The sequence below is a fragment of the Neovison vison genome, chromosome X (assembly GCF_020171115.1).
Source record: "Neovison vison isolate M4711 chromosome X, ASM_NN_V1, whole genome shotgun sequence".
Classification (NCBI taxonomy): Eukaryota; Metazoa; Chordata; class Mammalia; order Carnivora; family Mustelidae; genus Neogale; species Neogale vison.
Window position 1 is genome coordinate 86139800 of NC_058105.1, and position 24997 is coordinate 86164796.

The following is a 24997-nucleotide window of genomic DNA, read 5'->3' on the forward strand; positions in this document are numbered from 1 at the left end:
CTTAGCACCCTAGATGAAATGGATGCATTCCTGGAAAACTATAAATTACCAAAATTGAACGAGGAAGAAATCGACAACCTGAATAGACTGATATCTAATAACGATATTGAAGCAGTGATCAAAAACCTCCCAAAAAACAAGAGCCCAGGACCTGATAGATTCCCTGTGGAATTCTACCAAACCTTCAAAGAAGAAATAACACCTATTCTCCTGAAGCTGTTTCAAAAATTGAAGCAGAAGGAAAACTTCCAGACTCTTTCTATGAAGCCAGCATTACCCTGATCCCCAAACCAGGCAAGGACCCTACCAAAAAGGAGAATTGTGACCAATAACACTGATGAATATGGATGCTAAGATTCTCAACAAGATCCTAGCCAACATGATCCAACAGCACATTAAAAAGATTATCCACCATGACCAGGTGGGATTCATCCCTGGGCTACAAGGATGGTTCAACATTCGCAAATCAATCAATGTGATACAACAAATTAATATGAGAAGAGAGAAGAACCACATGGTCCTCTCAATTGATGCAGAAAAAGCATTTGACAAAATCCAGCATCCGTTCCTGATAAAAACGCTTCAAAGTATAGGGATAGAGGGAACATTCCTGAACCTCATCAAATCTATCTATGAAAGACCCACAGCAAATATCATCCTCAATGGGAAAAAGCTTGCAGCCTTCCTGTTGAGATCAGGAACAAGACAAGGATGCCCACTTTCACCACTCTTGTTCAACATAGTACTAGAAGTCCTAGCAACAGCAATCAGACAACAAAGGGAAATAAAAGGTGTCCAGATTGGTAATGAAGAAGTCAAACTCTCTCTCTTCGCAGATGACATGATTCATTATACGGAAAACTGAAAAGACTCCACCCCCAAACTACTAGAACTCATATAGCAATTCAGCACTGTGGCAAGATACAAAGCCAATGTGCAGAAATCAGTGGCTTTCTTATACACTAACAATGAAAATATAGAAAGGGAAATTAGAAAATTGATTCCATTTACTATAGCACCAAGAACCATAAGTTACCTGGGAATAAACCTAATCAAAGAGGTAAAGGATCTATACTCGAGGAATTACAGAACACTCATGAAAGAAATTGAAGAAGACACAAAAAGTTGGAAGACCATTCCATGCTCTTGGATCGGAAGAATAAACATTGTTAAAATGTCTCTATGGCCTAGAGCAATCTATACTTTTAATGCCATTCTGATCAAAATTCCCCCAGTATTCTTCAAAGAGCTGGAGCAAATAATCCTAAAATTTGTATGGAATCAGAAGAGACCCCGAATCGCTAAGGAAATGTTGAAAAACAAAAATAAAGCTGGCGGCATCACGTTACCTGATTTCAAGCTTTATTACAAAGCTGTGATCACCAAGACAGCATGGTACCGGCTTCAAAACAGATGCATAAACCAGTGGAACAGAGTAGAGAGCCCAGATATGGACCCATAACTCTATGGTCAATTAATCTTTGACAAAACAGGAAAAAATATACAGTGGAAAAAAGACAGTCTCTTCAATAAATGGTGATGGGAAAACTGGACAGCTATATGTAGAAGAATGAAACTCGACCATTCTCTTACACCGTACACAAAGATCAACTCAAAATGGATAAAAGACCTCAACGTGAGACAGGAATCCATCAGAATCTTAGAGGAGAACATAGGCAGTAATCTCTTCTATATCAGCCACAGCAACTTCTTTCAAGATATGTCTCCCAAAGGCAAAGGAAACAAAAGCGAAAATAGCCTTTTGGGACTTCATCAAAAACAAAAGCTTCTGCACAGCAAAGGAAACAGTCAAAGGAAAAAAAAAAAAAACAGAGGCAACCCACGGCATGGAAGAAGATATTTGCAAATGACAGTACAGACATAAGGTTGATATCCAGGATCTATAATGAACTCCTCAAACTCAACACACACGAAACAGGCAAACATATTAAAAAATGAACAGAAGATATGAACAGACACTTCTCCAATCAAGACATACAAATGGCTATCAGACACATGAAAAAATGTTCATCATCATTAGCCCTCAGGGAGATTCAAATTATAACCACATTGAGATATCTCCTTACACCAGTTAGAATGGCCAAAATTAACAAAACAGGAAACAACATGTGTTGGAGAGGATGTGGAGAAAGGGGAACCCTCTTACACTGTTGGTGGGAGTGCAAGTTGGTGCAGCCTCTTTGCGTGGAGATTCCTCAAGAATATAGATACCTCAAGAAATTAAATTAGAATTTCCCTATGACCCTGCCATTGCACTCCTGGGTATTTACCCCATAGATACAGATATAGTGAAAAGAAGGGCCATCTGTACCCCAATGTTTATAGCAGCAATGGCCACGGTCGCCAAACTATGGAAAGAACCAAGTTGACCTTCAATGGATGAATGGATAAGGAAGATGTGGTCCGTATACACTATGGAGTATTATGCCTCCATCAGAAAGGATGAATACCCAACTTTTGTAGCAACATGGACAGGACTGGAAGAGATTATGCTGAGTGAAATACGTCAAGCAGAGAGAGTCAATTATCATATGGTTTCACTTATTTGTGGAACATAACAAATAGCATGGAGGACAAGTGGTGTTAGATAGGAGAAGGGAGTTGGGGTAAATTGGAAGGGGAGGTGAATCATGAGAGACTATGGACTCTGAAAAACAATCTGAGAGGTTTGTGGTGGCGGGGATGTGGGAGCTTGGGGTACCAGGTGGTGGGTATTATAGAGGGCACAGATTTCATAGAGTACTGGGTGTTATGAAAAAATAATGGATAATGGTTTTCTGAAAATAAATAAATTGAAAAAAATATATATATATATATTATTTCTTTTTTCTCCCTTTCCTCTCCCCCTGTTTTTGGGTCTCTTCTGACTTGTTTAGTGTACATTTTCCTGAGGTCTTTGTCACCCTTTTAGTATTTTATTCTCTCGTTCATATATTCTCATCTGGTTAAAATTACAAAGTGGGAAACCTCACCACAAAAACAAACAAACAAACAAACAAACAAAAAAAAAAAAAAAACAAGAGGCAGTGCCAATTGCTAGGGACCTAATCAATATGGACATTGGTAATATGTCAGAAATAGAGTTCAGAATGACAATTCTCAAGGTGCTAGCTGGGCTCAAAAAAGGCATGGAAGATAATAGAGAAACTCTGTCTGGAGAAAGAAAATCCCATTCTCGAGAAATAAAGGAATTAAAATCTAACCAAGTTAAAATTATAAAAGCTATTAATGAAGTACAATAAAAAATGGAGGCTCTTACTGCTTGGATAAATGAGGTACAAGAGAAAATTAGTGATATAGAAGACCAAATGACACAGAATAAAGAAGCTGAGCAAAAGAGAGATAAACTACTGGATCATGAGGGGAGAATTCGAGAGATAAGTGGTACCATAAGATGAAACAATATTAGAATAATTGGGATTCCAGAAGAAAAGAAAGGAAGAGCGGGCCAGGAAGTATATTGGAGAGAATTATTGTAGAGAATTTCCCAAATATGGCAAAGAGAACAAGCCCTCAAAACCTGGGAGACAGAGAAAACCCCACTCAAAATCAATAAAACTATGTCCACACCCAATCATCTAATAGTAAAACTTATAAGTCTTAGTGACAAAGATAAAATCCTGAAAGCAGCCCCAGGACAAGAGGTCTGTATCATACAATGGTAGAAATATCAGAGGGGTAGCAGACTTATCCACAGAGACCTCGGAGGTCAGAAAGATCTGGCATGATATATTAGGAACCCTAAACGAGAAAAACATGCAGCCAAGAATACTATATCCAGCTAGGCTATCATTGAAAATAGAAGGAGAGAGAAAAAGCTTTCAGGAGAAACAAAAATTAAAAGAATTTGCAAATACCAAACCAGTCCTATAGGAAATATTGAAAGGGGTCCTCTAAGCAAAGAGATAGCCTAATAGTAGTAGACCTGAAAGGAACGAAAACAATATACAGTAATAGTCACCTTACAGGCAATGCAATGGCACTAAATTCATATGTTTCAATAGTTACCTTGAATGTAAATGGGCTAAATGCCCAATAAAAAGACACAGGGTATCATAATGGATAAAAAAACCCCAAACCCATCAATATGCTATCTACAAGAAACTCATTTTAGATGCAAAGACACCTCCAGATTTACAGTGAGAGGCTGGAAAACAATTTACCATGCTAATGGACATCAGAAGAAAGCTGGGGTGGCAATCCTTATATCAGATCAATTAGATTTTAAGCTGAAGACTATAATAAGAGATGAGGAAGACACTATATCATACTCACAGGGTCTGCCCAACAAGAAGATCTAACAATTTTAAATATCTATGTCCCTAACATGGGAGCAGCCAACTATATAAACCAATTAATAACAAAATCAAAGAAACACATTGATAATAATACAATAATAGTAGGGGAATTTAACACCCCCCTCACTGAAATGGACAGATCATCTAAGCAAAAGATCAACAAGGAAATAAAGGCTTTAAATGACACACTGGACCAGATGGACATCACAGATATATTCAGAATATTCCATCCCAATGCAACAGAATACACATTCTTCTCTTGTGCACGTGGGACATTCTCCAGAATTGATCACATCCTGGGTCACAAATCAGGTCTCAACTGGTCTCAAAAGACTGGGATCATTCCCTGTATATTTGCAGACCACAATGCTCTGAAGCTAGAACTCAATCACAAGAGGAAAGCTGGAAAGAACTCAAATACATGAGGGGTAAACAGCATCCTACTAAAGAATGAATAGGTCAACCCGGAAATTAAAGAGGAATTGAAAAAATTCAAAGAAACAAATGAAATGAAAGCACAAATGTTCAAAATCTGTGGGACAAAGCAAAGGTGGTCCTGAGAGAAAAGTATATAGTGATACAAGTCTTTCTCAAGAAACAAGAAAGGTCTCAAGTTCACAATCTAACTCTACACCTAATGGAGCTGGAAAAACAGCAAATAAAGCCTAAACCCAGCAGGAGAAGAGAAATAATAAAGATCAGAGCATAAATAAATAAATGAAATAGAAACCAAAAGAACAGCAGAACAAATTAATGAAATTAGGAGCTGGTTCTTTTGAAAAATTTAATAAGATTGATGTGTTGGAGAGGATGTGGATAAAGGAGAACCCCTTTTCCACTGTTGGTGGAAATGCAAGTTGGTGAAGTCTCTTTGGAAAACAATGTGGATATTCCTCAAGAAATTAGAAACAGAACTTCCCTATGACCCTGCCATTGCACTCCTGGGTATTTACCCCAAAGATACAGATGTCGTGAAAAGAAGGGCCATCTGTAACCCAATGTTTATAGCAGCAATGGCCACGGTCACCAAACTGTGGAAAGAACCAAGATGCCCTTCAACGGATGAATGGATAAGGAAGATGTGGTCCATAGACACTATGGAGTATTATGCCTCCATCAGAAAGGATGAATACCCAACTTTTGTAGCAACATGGACGGGACTGGAAGAGATTATGCTGAGGGAAATAAGTCAAGCATAGAGAGCCAATTATCATATGGTTTCACTTATTTGTGGAGCATAACAAAAAGCATGGAGGACATGGGGAGTTAGAGAGAAGGGGGTTGGGGTAAATTGGAAGGGGAGGTGAATCATGAGAGACTATGGACTCTGAAAAACAATCTGAGGGGCTTGAAGTGGCGGGGGTGTGGGAGGTCGGTGTACCAGGTGGTGGATATTATAGAGGGCACGGAGCACTGGGTGAGGTGAAAAAATAATGACACTGTTATGCTGAAAATTAATAAATTTAAAAAAATTATGTTAAAAAATAAATAATAAAATAAAATAAATAAAATATTTCAAATTCAACTGAAAAAAAAAAAGATTGATAAGCCCCTTGCCAGACTTATCAAAAAAGATAGAGAAAGAACCCAATAAATAAAATCTTGAATGAAAGAGGAGAGATCATCACCAACAGCAAAGAAATACAATTATAAGAACGTATTAAGAGCAACTGCACACCAGCAAATTTGTCAATCTGGAAGAAATGAATGCCTTCATAGATACCTATAAACTACCAAAACGGAACCAGGAAGAAACAGAAAACCTGAACAGACCCATCACCAGTAAGGAGATTGAACAGTCATCAAAAATCTCCCAACAAAAAAGCCCAGAGCCAGATGGCTTCCCAGAGGAAATCTACCAAACATTCAAAGAATTAATTCCCATTCTCCTGAAACTCTTCCAAAAAATTGAAATGGAAGGAAAACTTCCAAATTCATTTTATGAGGCCAGCATTACCTTGATCCCAAAGCCAGGCAAAGACTCTATCGAAAAGGAGAATTACAGCCCAATATCCTTGATGAACATAGATTCGAAAATTCTCACCAAAATACAAGCCAATAGGATCCAATAGTACATTAAAAGGATTATTCATCATGACAAAGTGGGATTTAGTCCAGGGTTGCAAGGTTGGTTCAACATCTGCAAATCAATCAATGTGATGCAATACATTAATGAAGAAAGAACAAGAAACATACGATACTCTCAATAGATGCTGAAAAGCATTTGACAAAGTACAGCATTCTTTCTTGATCAAAACTCTTCAAAGTGTAGGGATAGAGGGCACATACCTCAATATCATCATAGTAATCTATGAAAAACCCACAGCAAATCTCATTCTCAGTGGGGAGTAACTGAGAGCTTTTCCCCTAAGGTCAGGAACACAGCAGGATGGTCCACTATGACCACTGCTCTTCAACATAGTACTAGAAGTCCTAGCTTCAGCCATCAGACAACAAAAAGAAATTAAAGGCATCCAAATCAGCAAAGAAGAAGTCAAACTCTCACTCTTTGCAGATGATATGATACTTTATGTGGAAAACCCAAAAGACTCTAATCCCAAAATTCTAGAACTCATATAGGAATTCAGTAGTGTCAGAATATAAAATCAATGCACAGAAATCAGTTGCATCTCTATATACCAACAGCAAGACAGAATAAAGAGAGATTAAGGAGTCGATCCCATTTACAACTGCACCCCAAACCATAAGATACCTAGGAATAAACCTAACCAAAGAGTCAAAGAATCTGTACTCAGAAAACTATAGGGGCGCCTGGGTGGCTCAGTGGGTAAAACCTCTGCCTTCGGCCCAGGTTGTGGTCTCAGGGTCCTGGGATTGAGCCCTGCATTAGGCTCTCTGCTCAGAGGGGACCCTGCTTCTCCCTCTCTCTGCCTGCCTCTCTGTCTACTTGTGATCTCTCTCACCAAACAAATAAAATCTTAAAAAAAGAAAACTATAAAGTACTCATGAAAGAAGTTGAGGAAGATATGAGAAATGGAAAAATATTCGATGCTCATGGATTGGAAGAACAAACATTGTGATAATGTCTATGCTACCTAAAGCAATCTACACATTTAATGCAATCCCTATGAAAATATCATCCTTTTTTTTCCAAGGAAATGGAACAAATAATCCTAAAATTTATATGGAACCAGGAAAGACCTCAAATAGCTAGAGGAATGTTGAAAAAGAAAGCTATAAGTTGGTGGCATCAGAATTATAGACTTCAAGCTCTATTACAAAGCTGTCATCATCAAGACAGTATGGTACTGGCACAAAACCAGACACATAGATCAATGGAACAGAATAGAGGACCCAGAAATGGACCCTCAACTCTATGGTCAACTAATCTTTGACAAAGCAGGAAAGAATGTCCAATGGAAAAAAGACAGTCTCTTCAACAAATGGTGTTGGGAAAATTGGACAGACACATGCATAAGAATGAAACTGGACCATTTCCTTACACCACACACAAAAATAGACTCAAAATGAATGAAAGATTCTTTCAAAAAAAAAGGTTGATATCCAGGATCTGTAATGAACTCCTCTAACTCAACACACACAAAACAGACAATCATATCAAAAAATGGGCAGAAGATATGAACAGACACTTCTCCAATCAAGACATACAAATGGATATCAGACACATGAAAAAATGCTCATCATCACTAGCCATCAGGGAGATTCAAATTAAAACAACATTGAGATATCACCTTGCACCACTTAGAAAGGCCAAAATTAACAAGACAGGAAACAACATGTGTTGGAGGGGATGTGGAGAAGGGGGAACCCTCTTCCACTGTTGGTGGGAATGCAAGTTGGTGCAGCCTCTTTGGAGAACAGTGTGGAGGTTCCTCAAGAAATTAAAAATAGAGCTTCCCTATGACCCTGCAATTGCACTCCTGGATATTTACCCCAAAGATACAGATGTCATGAAAAGAAGGGCCATCTGTACCCCAATGTTTATAGCAGCAATGGCCACGGTCACCAAACTGTGGAAAGAACCAAGATGCCCTTCAACGGATGAATGGATAAGGAAGATGTGGTCCATATACACTATGGAGTATTATGCCTCCATCAGAAAGGACGAATACCCAGCTTTTGTAGCAACATGGACGGGACTGGAAGAGATTATGCTGAATGAAATCAGTCAAGCAGAGAGAGTCAATTATCATATGGTTTCACTTATTGGGGAACATAACAACTACCATGGAGGACATGGGGAGTTAGAGAGGAGAAGGGAGTTGGTGAAATTGGAAGGAGAGGTGAACCATGAGAGACTATGGACTCTGAAAAACAATCTGAGGGGTTTGAAGTGGCAGGGTGTGGGAGGTTGGGGTACCAGGTGGTGGGTATTATACAGGGCACGGATTGCATGGAGCACTGGGTGGGGTGAAAAAAATGATGAATACTGTTATGCTGAAAATAAATAAAAAATAAATTTAAAAATTGAATTAAAGAGCTCAATGTGAGACAGAAATCCATCCAAATACTTGAGGAGAACACAGGTTGCAAGCTCTTCGACCTCAGCTGCAGCAAATTCTTCCTAGGAACATCGCCAAAGGAAAGGGAAGCAAGAGCAAAAATGAACTATTGGGACTTCATCAAGTTCAAAAGCTTTGCACAACAAAGGAAACAGTCAACAAAACCAAAAGACAAGTGACAGAATGGCAGAAGATATTTGCAAATGTCATATCAGATAAAGAGCTAGTTTCCAAAATCTATAAAGAACTTATAAAACTCAACACCCAAAGAACAAATAATCCAATCAAGAAATGGACAGAGGACATGGACAGACATTTCTGCAAAGAGGATATCCAAATGGCCAACATGCACATGAAAAGGTGCTCCACATCACTGGGCATCAGGGAGATAGAAATCAAAACCACAATGAGATACCACCTCACACCTGTCAGAATGGCAGAAATTAACAACTCAGGAAATGACAGAAGTTGGAGTGATTGCAGAGAAAGGGGAACCCTCCTACACAGTTGGTGGGAATGGAAGCTGCTGCAGCCACTCTGGAAAACAGCATGGAGGTTCCTCAAATAGTTGAATATGGAACTACCCTATGACCCAGCAATTGCACTACTGGGTATTTACACTAAAGATACAAATGTAGTGATCCAAGGGGCATGTGCACCCAGATGTTTATAGCAGCAATGTCCACAATAGCCAAACTAAGCAGCAATGTCCACAATAGCCAAACTATGGAAAGAACCTAGATGTCCATCAAGAAATGAATGGATAAAGAAGATGTGGTATATATATGCAATGGAATACTATGCAGCCATCAAAAGAAATTAAGTTTTGCCATTTGCAGTGATGTTGATGAAACTAGAGGGTATTATGCTGAGTGATATAAGACAACAGAGAAATACAATTAGCATACGATCTCCCTGATATGAGAAATTTTAGAGGCAGAATGGGGGATTTGCGGGATAAGGAAGTAAAAAATGAAACAAGTTGTGATTAGGAGGGAGACAAACTATAAGAGATTCTTAATTTCTCAAGACAAACAGGGTTGCTGGGGGGAGGGGCGTATGGAGATGGTGGTTGGGTTTTGGACATTGGGGAGGGTATGTGCTATGGTGAATGCTGTGAAATGTGTAAACCTGATGATTCACAGAACTGTACCCCTAAGGAAATAATACATTATATGTTAATAAAAATAATTAATAAAACAATTTACATAATTTAAAAAACCCCCAAACAACTGGATGTATAGGCATTTGAGTTTAGCGCCATTGGCTTTTGAATTAACATGGGAAAATAAATAAACAACTTAAAGGCTAATATACAGGAGGCATCTTTAACCCATTTGTAGATCCATCCATTTACTGTTTTTATATTCTTTTATAATCTAAGCTGTATGTTATCTTCTAATGCCCGAGTTTGGAGGCAGAGATAAAGTATTTTGAAGACCCAGAATCCTATAAGGGCAAAAGCTAGGATTTCAAAACCCACTCACAGTCTGTCTTCCCATTTAGTGGAGAAAGTCTGGAGAATAGATCACAGAAAGAAGTATTTTATTTGTTCAATTGATTACTTAGTAGAGTTATATGGTCCCTTTGGTGAATATCTCTAGTCATCTGTAAAATTTGGTGCATATTATCTGCCCACATGCAACAAGATGTGTTAAGTCCACAGATCCCTCACACAGCAGCCAATAACTAATTTATGACTATGGGGTTATCTAATATGAAGGTCCCCAATGTGTGGTGTAATTTGACCAAGAGTTCTAGTCCTTAGACTTCTCATTTAATTTGTGTGGATAAGTTCTTAGATATGACTATCTATGTTTAATTGTTCTGTGGTGTCCCACACATAGGCTGTTTCTATTGGTCACAAAATTAGTGATCCTAAGATAGTTAGTATTAGGGAGACAATTTGGAAAGATTGTTTTTGGTATTGGAGAGTTGTGGCTAGTGTGGTTTGTGAAGACAAGTCCTTGGGGATTCTACTGTTGAGTTAAAATCTACTAGAATTTCAAGAAAAACTCAAGTGAAGGAAATATTATTCTGGGTCAAATGAAAAAAGACCTTGTGAGATTCCCTCAGGAGATTGATTCCCCTATAGATTTACCAGGCTCCCTTTGCTGCCTGTATTCTCTATGTTCTTTTTTTTAAAAGATTTATTTGTCAAAGAGAGAGAGAGAGAGAGAATGAGAGAGAGTGCGCACAAGTAGGCAGGCAGAGGGAGAAGCAGGCTCCCTGCTGAGCAGGACTCGATCCCAGGACCCTGGCATCATGACCTGAGCTGAAGACAGAAGCTTAACGGATGGAGCCAGATATTCTTATTCTCTACGTTTTTATGAATATGTTTGTGTGGCTTAGTACAATTTTAGGGGTGTTAATGAAAGCATGCAACGTTATAGTTAAACAAGCTTTCATGTTATTCACCTTGCATTCAGCACCTTGGTCAACTAAATTGGTTATGGATCAGCTTACCATATCCCACATATTAGTGTGAGATTAGCTTCTGGATATTGTTGTTGGATGTCAGTATCCAGGAGAATAGGCTTATCTTCATAAATGAGGTTTATGGGGGAGCTTGGCCAGGGGAGAGGTATTATGCTATGTATACTAAAATCAGGTTGGTGAAAGCACGCCCAGTATGCAGTTAAATTTGTCATCTTATATGTTGTTGTGACTAAGGCTATATGCAGTTTTGGTTTGGTGGGTAATTGTATGTCCCTTCCTGTTCCAAAAGATGTGTATTTGTGTCTTAGTTTCCTCATGCTTAGTTTCCTGATGCTAATAGTATATACATCTGCTAATAATAAATATGGACATAGGACAAGCTTCACAGGTGCTCTCGGTGGTTTGAAAAAAGTTTATTTAGCTGTGCGCCAAATCAGACCTTGAAGTATGGGGTATTCACGTAGGGGATCCTCATGGATAGGCCAAGTTATTTTTAAAATATGGACATCAAAACGCATTTGCCGATTTCTGTCTATGTTTATCATGACTTTGTTGTGTTTCAGTGGGGGACCACCTGCTCCATCACTTCAGTTCTAGAGGAAACTTTCCTGGGGCATCCATTTATATATATATATATATATATATATATATATATATATATATATATATATGAGCTTTCATAGCCTCACTGGTGGCCCCTTGGGAAATGCTGATGTGACTACACCAATAAATTTCCATCAGGTTAGCTTTGCTATAAGTCTTCTCATTATTTCTATCTCTTGTAAAGTAGGGGTATGTATTTTTTAGGATGCCCCTGAAGAGTAACACTAGGTGGCAATTACCCTCAAATATTTCTCATGTCTTTATTTATTTTTTGAAAGATTTTATTTATTTATGTGATAGAGACACAGTGAGAGAGGGAACACAAGCAGGGAGATTGGGAGAAGAAGGAGGAGAAGCTTCCCGCTGATCGGGGAGCCCGATGTGGGGCTTGATCCCAGAACCCTGGGATCATGTCCTGAGCTGAAGGCAGACACTTAAGGACTGAGCCACCCAGGTGCCCCTTCTCATGTCTTTATTAATGGTGACCTTGGTAAAACCAGCATATTTTGTAATAGCTGTAAGCAAGTAGTTGTCGATGAGAGGGGAGAAAGGCCCATGTAGAGAGTAGTTAGATTTCTCCATGGGATCATATATATTTTTCATAAGAATTGTCTTTACTGTAAGACCCAAGAGCTATGACCATTCTCTGTGGACAGCCAGCATTACAATTGTTTTGCAACCTATTCCCACTGAGTGTTATGTAATACTTGCAGTTGGTACTTTGGTAAGATTAGGTTAGAGGAGAATTCCCAAACCAGTTGTAGTCCCTGGTTTTTAAGACATGATCTGGCCCAGATAATATTATATAATACATATTCCATTCCTTGTACATATTGATTAGCATCCAGGAAGGAAGTCTGTGTTAAGGTGCCTTTGATCACTTGGTTAGTGCAATTTCTCTTTGCCTTAATAAATGGGATGTGTGCTAGAGAGAGATCCTTATCATCAACAGAAAAAGAGGCCAATATTTGTAAGGGCATACATTGTTGACAGGGTTTACATTTAATCATCTGGGGATTAGTGAGAACTATAATTTTATCTCTGTAATCCCATAGGGTTTGTTGGTATTGGCTCTAGATTAGAGCATTTTCAATTTGATTGTACCAGTCATTAACATCCTGGTTATATTACTGGGTGCACACCCTCTCTGGGCATGCCTTAAATGAATCTCATAGGTAGTAGCCCATTGCTCTATTTTTTTTGTTGGCGCTAGTTGGTAGTAATCATTTTCATCTGATTTCAAGTAGAAGTTGGCCCATGAGGTTAGAACGTACCTGTAAGTCACAAGCCATATTAGTGTCTAGCTTAACCAGAATGGGTATTTCCTTTATTAAGATAGGAAGAGAAGTGCTACCTCAGTTTTGGTGTCTGTGGTAATGTTAGTAGGACTGACAAACCTGAAGAGCCAATAGCATGGTTTCTGTGGTCCTCACCTCGTTCCATATTGTGTGTAACCCTGTCTTGTGCATGTGGTATGTTGTTTCAAGACAGACCTTCTCAGCAGGAGGGTGTAAATTGCCAGGGCACGGTGATCCATCAGTGGGTGTGTATTTAACACTGGCAAGTATAGGAATTTCTCAGGTAAGAAAGGGGCACAGAAGGAGAGTAGGAGTGAAAGTCGGAGGTTATCTGTGAGCAGCAGTAGGAAATCTGATTGTCCTTTGGGTATCACCCAATGGTGTTACTGGTCTGGGGATGATTAGTTCTACCTCCTGGGTGTCAGGAACAGGTCTGGGATTGTTCCTTGGTACTTTAAGTGGAGTATATGGGCAGCAAATTAGGGCACCTTTCTCTCCATAGTGGTCAGTGGCTTGCTCAGCTAACACTGTATGAAGAGGAGAAGCAGGCTGAATATTGTCCCATAGTTGGTGGTCCTTTAGAAGGTCCCCTTTGGGATGGAGGAAGAAGGGGCTAGGCTCTGGATTTTCTGTGAGGGAGAAAGATAAGGTGAAAGTATCAGGTAGATGTTTCTTTCCTATGGGAGGCAATGTCAGGGTTCCCATGTCAGCAAAAACTAGTAATTTGCTTGTGTCCATTGTGGATATGTACACCAGCAGGAGGCACAGTATCTCTATTGGTGGTCTCTTCATTTGCTGTGAATTTTAATATGGTGCAGTTATGCTATAGGGCTATGGATTTAATATAATCAGGACTTTGGGCAGTATTTTAACCACTTGGGAAACTACTGTCTTACAAGTTCTCATAATAGCCTTTGTTTTTAAATATCATTGTATTTTTCTATGACATCTGCTGCTGTAGGACAAAAGGGTAGGTGAAAAACCCAAAGCAGTTTTATTTTTTAATGCCCATATTGAGCAGGGGCAGAGGCATTTCTGGGATTTTTGGCAAGTTAGCCTCAGTGGCAGAGTAAATGGCTCTTTCCTCATTGAGCTTGGTAGTATTCCAGTGGGGCAGGGTTTAGCTCAGTCCTATTGTTACCACTTTTATTTTAATAAGGAGGTCTCTGTTGCTGATCCAATTTTATCAGGGAGATTTTTCCATTACACAGGGCATACTAGGAACCTAGTCTGTCGGTGGTTTGTTTAGCCTAGGAGGCATGCAGCCTCATTATTGTTAGGAATTTTGATTTAGGCTAGGTAGGGTATTGTTTAAAGAGTTCACAGGTTAACACTTGACACCAAGTTTTTCTTTTATGGGTTTCTATTAAATCCAGGGTAACTATAGCTTTTGTATTGCTTTAGCATTAGCCATCATTGCCAGTAAAGAGGACTTAACATTTGTCAGGAGTCCCTCTGAGAAACAATTGTGTATACTCAGGATTTAATTGAGCTTCCTTTAACTAGACAAGTCATTATGCAGCACACCATCTGTTACCTGATAAGCTCACTCCAGCACCCTCAGCTGATGGAGGAGATCTTTGGCCTCAGCTAGGATTTTTCTATTGACTATCTATCTCATGTAGGGTGGGTGGTCCTCCAAGCCATAAATATCCACAAGGTATATGTGAACTGGGGTCCAAAGCCTCCTCTGGGTGTCCTTCCCACCTTCCTCACAAGTTGTGCAGGATGTTTATGTGGAACTTTATTTTTCCATCCTGAAATATGATAGCCATTTAAAAAATTTCAGCCCCTGTTAGGTGGAACTTCCTCCTCACCAGGTACATACTATATTACCTTGCATCCCCTTTTTCATTTGGTTCCTGGGTTAGGTTCTTAAGGAGAGACTGGGCCTCTAAGAGAGAAGGGGAGAGAGAGAGAGAGAAGAAGAAGGAGGATGAGGAGGAGAAGAGGGAGGAGGGGGGAGGAGGAGAGTTCCCTCCTTCAAATGACAGCCAACCCCTCCTTGACCCTCACCCTCTTGTCTCTTTTGTGTATATTACCTTGCAGGTGGTCTTGGGGAGAGAGTAGATTCTTTTCTCCACTACCATGGTGGTATCGTGCAGCCTGTTCCTCTAGAGGGCACCAGTCCTCTTCTCCTGGGTCTTCCCTCCATTTCTGTCTTTCTGTCCTGGTGAGAAGCTGCCAAGGGGAAGGCCTAACAAGCATCCTTTGGTTTGGAGCCCCAGTTCACCAGGACAGCCCCCTGATTAGTAGTCCTGAGAGGGGCAGGGATATAAACTTCCTTGTCTTTAGTCACTTTAATGATTTAGTCCTTTCAGCCCAAGATTTGAATTCTGGATACCCCTCCAGATTGATGCCATCAGTCCAGGGACATGCACTTCTCTCCCCCTTTTATGTTCAGACCGGCAGGTGTTACTTACATTCTTTATCACCTGTTTAGTGGACCTAGGTGAGTGGGATTACCTCCTTCCCCAGGCAGCTTGGTGCCTCTGACCTCAAAAGTCAGTTCTAGTACCTTTGAATCATTCAAATATTGGTATAACTGCTTGGCTAAGTTAATGATGCACTTGGGAGACTGAGAAAAATATAGAGTAATACATATAAAATATAGAATAATACAGCACAGAGCAATGTTACACCAAACTTAACATGGAGGTGTGTTCCAAATTTTGAGTCCCAACCACTTAAAGTCATTCAGGATCATTTTGCCAATTAATTGTCCTAATGACTGTATGAACTTCATGTCTATTTCCTGATCATGACCCAAATCCTCTCCTTTCCTCTTCTCCACTTGTAATTAGTACAAAGGATTTAAGGGCTGGTCAAGGAAGGAGATACAAGCATGAGGTGGCTGTAGCATGCAACAAGCTTTGTTTGGGCAATGCTTTGATAGGGATATATGGGGGAGTTTCCTCACAGCATAAGACCATCTAGTTGTGGTATATGGACCACAACCCAGAAGGAGAGGAAAGTAAGAGAACCACTAAAGGGCAGGGAGATGTGGATGTGAGTTTATGTGTCTAGGTCATGTGTCAGTAACTCAGTGGGGATTCTCTGGGTTATAGAGCGCCAAAGGACAACAGAAATTTGTACTGTAGGAAACTGGGCACTCTTCCCTCTATCTTTTTTTTTTTTGAAGGCACTTTTTTTTTTAGCCTTGAGTAGTGTTCTCACATGTATGTGCTGATCCAAACTCTGCTGAAGAGCAAAGATTCTGAAAGTCTCGGGGATTTTCTTCCTATACAGCTTTCTACTCTCTAGTACTCAGACCTATGATTTCCTTGTCACCTTAACTCAGAGAGTTCTCCATGCTCTGTCTCATTCCCCTTTCCTTGTACTGTGATCTGTAAATTTCTCAAAATAGTTAGGTGTCAGGGTCATTATCCTTTACTGCTTGATGTCAGTTGTCTTGAAAACTTTCTTTCATATATCTTGTTTCTCTTGTGTTGTTATTTCAAATGGAAGATTAAATCTAGTTTCTGTTACTCCATATTTTCCAGAAGCAATATTCCCCTAAAAAATGTCTAAAACATTTTGGATTTTTATTTCAGCCTAAGCCTTAAACAAAAGTGTTGCTCAGCCCCATATCCTTTTTATTCTATGCATTATGTCTAGTTAAACTCATCTTCTTTCTTTGGTTCACTTAACATCTATGTATAGATGATTTCTGAATCTCAAGCTGTAGCCTGAATGTCTCTCAGAAATCTATGGTCCTTTATCCAGCTTCCTGTGTACTGAGAAGCTTGAAGGTGTCCCAAGGAAGTGTCCCAAGGAAGCTTGAAATCAGCAAGTCCAAGACTCAGTCATTATTTGTATCAAACTTGATCCTCCTTTTGTATGACCTTCTCCACAAGAGGTACCATTCTTTGATCAATTGTTCGAAGAAAAAAAAAAGGTAAATAAACCCTTTGGGTTCATCCTGGTATCTTCCCTTCTTTCCCTTGTTGTCAGGCCAGTTGTTCCCTAGAGTTCACTGCACAAATATCTATAACATCTGTCCACTTTTCTCTGTCTCTAATTCTGTCAGTGTAATCAAAATGTGAGAGGATATTATGGGAAACACTGTTGATCATGACTTTCTGACTGTGGTCAAATATCTGGGTGCTGGTCTGAGGAGAACCATTTATAATCACAGACTGGCATTATCCTCAGGGCTTACTAAGAGCAGGCAAAATAGGACCCAGTCATGCTAAAAGTTTCCTGAGCCATACTATCCCTCCTGGAAGGGACACTGATTCACTCAGTCCAATGTCACTGACAGTATAAGGTGATGAAGGAGTTAATAAGTTTTACAGTTTCCAAACTATCAAGACTTCTGGGAGTCTTGAAATGCTGACTCCTGGGAATTCTAGAAGAGATGGAGATGGCCAGTAGATGAACCACAGCCTCAGAGTTGTCCAGGATTCCAAGTCCTCTGGGGCCGCTGGGGGGTAGATTACCCTGATCTGAAATTACCTCTGTTTTCTTGTTACATCTTCAAATTCTTCACATATAGCAATTCCTGCTTCTTCTTGCCTCCCTTATACCCCATTCCTGGTATTTTTTGATAAGGGTATAGACTGTGATATCAAAAATACCCAGGCTGGAACTCAGGCCCCACAACTTAAATGACAATTAACAGGTTATTTATTATTGCTATGTCTTAGATGCTTCATTTGTAATATGGGCATAATACTAACCATCTTGTAAACCCTGACAGGGAATACCATATATTATGTAACTCCAGGGTATAGGTAAAATAGTACTGTGGAGTGGTTAATTTGGAACACTGATCCAAGAAACTAAAACCAGACCCACTTGAGAAAAGTTGGAGTATGAAAAGAAGAATAACTTAAATACCCATTTCACATATGTTAAAAATATTTTCAAGCATTAATCTTTATACTTCATAACTTTTCCTAAGGCATTTGGAGGAGTTCAATGCAATAAAGACATAAGTATTTAATTTTAGATCTTACTAGGCCATAACTCTGTTGAATTTCTAATCAAATAACAGTTGTGGCACTTTTATATCACCATGAAACTTAGATAAATAACTCATTGACTCTCCCATCCAAGTACTAACCAGGCCCGACCCTGCTTAGCTTCCGAGATCAGACAAGATCAGGCGCGTTTGTGGAGCATAACAAATAGCATGGAGGACTTGGGGAGTTAGAGAGGAGAAGGGAGTTGGGGTAAATTAGAAGGGTGGTGAATCATGAGAGACTATGGACTCTGAAAAACAATCTGTGGGGATTGAAGTGGCGGGGGGGTGGGCGGTTGGGGTACCAGGTGGTGGGTATTATAGAAGGCATGGATTGCATGGAGCACTGGGTGTGGTGAAAAAATAACGAATACTGTTATGCTGAAAATAAATAAATTTAATTAAAAAAATAACTCATTGACAAAGACAAGGATCAAAGATTTAATAAAATGATATCTTTAACTAGATCAATATAAAATGATGAAATATTAGGGGAAATGTTCCTCTGAAACTACGGAGGGATGCAGGATTTTCTTTCTCATTAAAATGAGATGTTCCTTTATAGGGTATTTCTAGAAGGTATTTTTAAGGCGTGTACTCATTCAACTGAAGTATGTATACATTTTATACAAATTCTTGAAAAGTCTATTATTCAGCTGCAGTTTCAGGTGTGGAGTTAGAAGGGCCAAGTAGTCAAACAATGTGCCAAAACAATTTCTGGCATCCCTATATGAGGGTGTGGTCCTAATCACTTTCAGATTACCATCATCTCTAATCAATGTCATAACATCAGTAATGTAACAAACCATAACACCTGGAGTTATGGTCATCACCTGAACATACTCTTTCAATGATAGGCAATATTTCTAGTTATAATTTAAAATTAAGTCTAGATGTAAATGTATTTGTTTGCTTTATATGTTGATACCCAGTAAAAGTACAAATATATATTCAGCATAGGTAGAGTAAAATGCAGCAATAACTAATGATGATTGTGAAAGCTGTAATTAATTTTTCTCATTTATTCAAGTATAATTAACACAGTGTTATATTAGTTTCAGGTATACAATATATGATTCAATAATTCAACAAGGCTAGAAATTCAAAATAAAAATGACAGTTGGCTGGATTTTTTGGAGGTCTCTCCTCAGCTTGTAGATGGACATCTTCTTGGCATGTCCTCATGTGGTCTTTCCTCTCCCAGGGATGTTTCTTTGTGTGTCCCAAATTACCTCCTTTAAAAAAATTTAATTTTAATTCAATTTAGTTGACATATAGTGTATTATTGGTTTCAGGGGTAGAATTTAGTGATTCCTCAGCTGCATATAACACCCAGTGCTCATAATATGAAGTGCCCTCCGTAATGCCCATCACCCAATTATCCCTCTCACCAACCCCAGCAACCCTCAATTTGTTTCCTAGAGTTAAGAGTCTCTTATGGAATGTTCATCATCACTAGCCCTCAGGGAGATTCAAATTAAAACCACATTGAGATATCACCTTACACCAGTTAGAATGGGCAAAATTAACAAGACAGAAAACAACATGTGTAGGAGGGGATGTGGAGAAAGGGGAACCCTCTTACACTGTTGGTGGGAATGCAGGTTGGTGCAGGCTCTTTGGAGAACAGTGTGGAGATTCCTCAAGAAATTAAAAATAGAACTTCCCTATGACCCTGCCATTGCACTCCTGGGTATTTTCCCCAAAGATACAGATGTCATGAAAAGAAGGGCCATCTGTACCCCAATGTTTATAGCAGCAATGGCCACGGTCGCCAAACTATGGAAAGAACCAAGATGCCCTTCAACGGATGAATGGATAAGGAAGATGTGGTCCATATACACTATGGAGTATTATGCCTCCATCAGAAAGGAGGAATACCCAACTTTTGTAGCAACATGGACGGGACTGGAAGAGATTATGCTGAGTGAAATAAGTCAAGCAGAGAGAGTAAATTATCATATGGCTTCACTTATTTGTGGAGCATAACAAATAGCATGGAGGACAAGGGGAGATGGAGAGGAGAAGGGAGTTGGGGTAAATTGGAAGGGGAGGTGAATCATGAGAGACTATGGACTCTGAAAAACAATCTGAGGGGTTTGAAGTGGCGAGGGAGTGGGAAGTTGGGGTACCAGGTGGTGGGTATTATAGAGGGTACAGACTGCATGGAGCACTGGGTGTGGTGAAAAAATAATGAATACTGTTATGCTGAAAATAAATAAATTTAATTAAAAATAGTTTCTTATGGTTTGCCTCCCTCTCTGTCTTTATCTTATTTTATTTTTCATTCCCTTCCTCTATATTCATTCATTTTGTTTCTTAAATTCCACATGTGAGTGAAATCATATGGTATTTGTTTTTCTCTGACCAAATTACTTCACTTAGCATAATACCCCAAATTACTTCTTCTTATAAGAACACCATTAAAATTGGATTAGAACTCACGCTAATAGCCTCATTGAAACGTAAACACACTTCAAAGATACTATTTCCAAATACAGTAACATTGTGTGGCACTGGGAATCAAGCTTCAACATATGAATTTGGGGAACACAATTGAACCTGTAACAAACAGTATTCTTCAGTCAACACATGGCAAATCTTATTTTGCCTATAGACACTTCTCCCATTTCCATATTATTTTGAAGCAAATGCAAGGTATCTTTTAATCAGTAATATTCCTTCAGTGTATTTATTTTTCTAAATCAAGCATAATTAACATACAGTGTTATATTTGTTTGTTTGTTTGTTTGTTTTTTTATTGTTTTTTGTTTGTTTGTTTGTTTTTTGTTTTTACCTGGTATTTCTTTTTTTTTTCCAATTTATTTATTTTCAGAAAAACAGTATTCATTATTTTTTCACCACACCCAGTGCTCCATGCAATCCGTGCCCTCTATAATACCCACCACCTGGTACCCCCAACCTCCCACCCCCCCCGCCACTTCAAACCCCTCAGACTGTTTTTCAGAGTCCATAGTCTCTCATGGTTCACCTCCCCTTCCAATTTACCCAAATTCCCTACTCCTCTCTAATGCCCCTTGTCCTCCATGCTATTGGTTATGTTCCACAAATAAGTGAAACCATATGATAATTGACTCTCTCTGCTTGACTTATTTCACTCAGCATAATCTCTTCCAGTCCCGTCCATGTTGCTACAAAAGGTGGGTATTCCTCCTTTCTGATGGAGGCATAATACTCCATAGTGTATATGGACCACATCTTCCTTATCCATTCATCCATTGAAGGACATCTTGGTTCTTTCCATAGTTTGGCGACTGTGGCCATTGCTGCTATAAACATTGGGGTACAGATGGCCCTTCTTTTCACGACATCTGTATCTTTGGGGTAAATACCCAGGAGTGCAATTGCAGGGTCATAGGGAAGTTCTATTTTTAATTTCTTGAGGAATCTCCACACTGTTCTCCAAAGAGGCTGCACCAACTCATACAGTGTTATATTAATATCAGGTGCACAATATAATGATTCAACAATTGTATACATTACTCAGTATTCAGAGTGTACTCTGAATCCCTTTCACCTATTGCACTCATTACCCCAAACTCCTCCTCTCTGGCAACCATCAATTTGTTCTCCATATTCGAATCTGTTTTTTTTTTTTTAATTTTTGTTGTTGTTGTTGTTTGTTTCCTATTGTCGTTGCTCATTTGTTTTGTTTCTTAAATTCCACATATGAGTGAAATCATGTGGAATTTGTCTTTTTCTGACTGACTTATTTCACTTAGCATTATACCCTCTAGGTCCATACATGTTGTTGGCTAATGGTAAGATTTCATTCCTTCTGGCTGAGAAATATTCTGTGATATTTATATCTATATATAGATCTTAATATATACATCATCCATATATATATATATATATATATATATATATATATCACGTCTTCCTAATATTCCATTATATATATGTATATAAACACATATACATACACATATACATATATATGTGTGTGTATGTATGTGTGTGTGTGTGTGTGTATCTATACCTTACATCTTCTATATTCATTCATCTATGAAAAAAACTTGCCTTGGCTCCATATCTTGGTTATTATAAATAATGCTACAAAAAACATAGGGGTGCATATATCTTTTTGAATTAGTGTTTTTGTTTTCTTTTTTTTTTCTATTTTCACTGTTCTTTTTTTTCCAATTTATTTATTTTCAGAAAAACAGTATTCATTATTTTTTCACCACACCCAGTGCTCCATGCAAGCCGTGCCCTCTATAATACCCACCACCTGGTACCCCAACCTCCCACCCCCCCGCCACTTCAAACCCCTCAGATTGTTTTTCAGAGTCCATAGACTCTCATGGTTCACCTCCCCTTCCAATATACCCAAAAGCACATACCCTCCACAATGTCCATAACCCTACCCCCCTTCTTCAACCCCCCTCCCCCCAGCAAGCCACAGTTTGTTTCGTGAGATGAAGAGTCACTTATGGTTTGTCTCTCTCCCAATCCCATCTTGTTTCATTTATTCTTCTCCTACCCACTTAAGCCCCCATGTTGCATCACCACTTCCTCATATCAGGGAGATCATAGGATAGTTGTATTTCTCTGCGTGACTTATTTCGCTAAGCGTGATACGCTCTAGTTCCATCCATGTTGTCGCAAATGGTGAGATTTCATTTCTTTTGATGGCTGCATAGTATTCCATTGTGTATATATACCACTTCTTCTTTATCCATTCATCTGTTGATGGACATCTAGGTTCCTTCCATAGTTTGGCTATTGTGGACATTGCTGCTATAAACATTCAGGTTTACGTGCCCCTTTGGATCACTACGTTTGTATCTTTAGGGTAAATACCCAGTAGTGCAATTGCTGGGTCATAGGGCAGTTCTATTTTCAACATTTTGAGGAACCTCCATGCTGTTTTCCAGAGTGGTTGCACCAGCTTGCATTCCCAAGAACAGTGTAGGAGGGTTCCCCTTTCTCCGCATCCTCGCCAGCATCTGTCATTTCCTGACTTGTTGATTTTAGCCATTCTGACTGGTGTGAGGTGATATCTCATTGTGGTTTTGATTTGTATTTCCCTGATGCCGAGTGATATGGAGCACTTTTTCATGTGTCTGTTTGCCCTCTGGATGTCTTTGCAGAAATGTCTGTTCATGTCCTCTGCCCATTTCTTGATTGGATTATTTGTTCTTTGGGTGTTGAGTTTGTTAAGTTCTTTATAGATTTTGGACACTAGTCCTTTATCTGATATGTCGTTTGCAAATATCTTCTCCCATTCTGTCCGTTGTCTTTTGATTTTGTTAACTGTTTCCTTTGCTGTGCAAAAGCTTTTGATCTTGATGAAATCCCAATAGTTCATTTTTGCCTTTGCTTCCCTTGCTTTTGGCGATGTTCCTAGGAAGATGTTGTTGCGGCTGAGGTCGAAGAGGTTGCTGCCTGTGTTCTCCTCAAGGATTTTGATGGATTCCTTTCTCACATTGAGGTCCTTAATCCATTTTGATTCTATTTTTGTGTGTGGTTTAAGGAAATGGTCCAATTTCATTTTTTGCACGTGGCTATCCAATTTTCCCAACACCATTTATTAAAGAGGCTGTCTTTTTTCCATTGGACATTCTTTCCTGCTTTGTCAAAGATTAGTTGACCATAGAGTTGAGGGTCTATTTCTGGGCTCTCTATTCTGTTCCATTGATCTATGTGTCTGTTTTTGTGCCAGAACCATGCTGTCTTGATGATGACAGCTTTGTAATAGAGCTTGAAGTCCGGAATTGTGATGCCACCAACTTTGGCTTTCTTTGTCAATATCCCTTTGGCTATTCGAGGTCTTTTCTGGTTCCATATAAATTTTAAAATTATTTGTTCCATTTCTTTGAAAAAAATGGATGGTACTTTGATAGGAATTGCTTTAAATGTGTAGATTGCTTTAGGTAGCATAGACATTTTCACAATATTTATTCTTCCAATCCAGGAGCATGGAACACTTTTCCGTTTCTTTGTGTCTTCCTCAATTTCTTTCATAAGTACTTTATAGTTTTCTCAGTATAGATTCTTAGCCTCTTTGGTTCGGTTTATTCCTAGGTATCTTATGGTTTGGGGTGCAATTGTAAATGGGATTGACTCCTTAATTTCTCTTTCTTCTGTCTTATTGTTGGTGTAGAGAAATGCAACTGATTTCTGGGCATTGATCTGATATCTTGACACTTTACTGAATTTCTGTACAAGTTCTAGCAGTTTTTGAGTGGAGTCTTTTGGGTTTTCCACATAGAGGATCATATCATCTGCAAAGAGTGATAATTTGACTTCTTCTTTGCCGATTAGTTGCCTTTAATTTCCTTTTGTTGTCTGATTGCTGAGGCTAGGACTTCTAGTACTATGTTGAATAGCAGTGGTGATAATGGACATCCCTGCCGTGCTCCTGACCTTAGTGGAAAAGCTTTCAGTTTTTCTCCATTGAGAATGATATTTGCGGTGGGGTTTTCATAGATGGCTTTGATGATATTGAGGTATGTGCCCTCTATCCCTACACTTTGAAGAGTTTTGATCATGAAGGGATGCTGTACTTTGTCAAATGCTTTTTCAGCATCTATTGAGAGTATCATATGGTTCCTGTTCTTTCTTTTATTGATGTGTTGTATCACATTGACTGATTTGCGGATGTTGAACCAACCTTGCAACCCTGGGATAAATCCCACATGGTCATGGTGAATAATCCTTTTAATGTTCTGTTGATTCCTATTGGCTAGTATTTTGGTGAGAATTTTCGCATCTGTGTTCATCAAGGATATTGGTCTATAGCTCTCTTTTTTGATGGGATCCTTGTCTGGTTTTGGGATCAAGGTGATGCTGGCCTCATAAAATGAGTTTGGAAGTTTTCCTTCCATTTCTATTTCTTGGAACAGTTTCAGGAGAATAGGA